Source organism: Penaeus monodon, chromosome 24 (assembly GCF_015228065.2).
Source record: "Penaeus monodon isolate SGIC_2016 chromosome 24, NSTDA_Pmon_1, whole genome shotgun sequence".
Taxonomy (NCBI): Eukaryota; Metazoa; Arthropoda; class Malacostraca; order Decapoda; family Penaeidae; genus Penaeus; species Penaeus monodon.
The window spans coordinates 6,899,327-6,899,908 of NC_051409.1; the positions used below are offsets into that span (position 1 = coordinate 6,899,327).

The 582-nt window shown below is 34.7% G+C and overlaps 1 protein-coding gene across 1 annotated transcript in view; it reads left to right on the forward strand.

Annotated features, from left to right (window-relative positions):
• Positions 1 to 582, forward strand: part of LOC119588828 (glycine-rich RNA-binding protein 5, mitochondrial-like) — an 11,630-nt gene that overhangs the window by 56 nt on the left and 10,992 nt on the right. The gene's annotated exons all lie outside the window — the stretch shown is intronic.

Sequence of the window (582 nt, forward strand, 5' to 3'; positions counted from 1 at the left end):
TCTAGTGGTAGCATTAGAAAACGTAAATCATGTAGGTTAGCTTCACCCCCTCCATGGAAAATCATGTATTAAGTCATAGTGTAGAAACAGTATAACAGTGAGAATGTATAACTTCACAGAGACTAGAGATATATAAATGTATTTCGATCCAGTATACAAATTTATCAGACTAATATCATAACGTAATCCTGGTGGAAGATATAGCATTGAAATAGATCTAATACTTCACAGAGACTAGATATATATAAATCCTGCATTTCGATCCAATACATAGACTCATCAGTCTAAAATCCTAACGTATTCCTGATGGAAGATACAGCATTGAAACACATCAGTTGTATATCCTGTTGTATGGAATATTTCGCTATCACACAATCCATATCTACGAGGGTCACATTTCGTGTTACAATGATTAATATTGTTATCTGGGTCGCAAGAAACAACAGTCTATCTAGATAGCATCTCTGATAAGTATTTTGTACGAGTGAGAAATATCCCTCTTGACATTTGATCATTCATGTCATGTTCTTCGAATACCGCTTGAAAGCTATGTCGTTTCTTCCTCGCGTTTTGTGTTTTGTT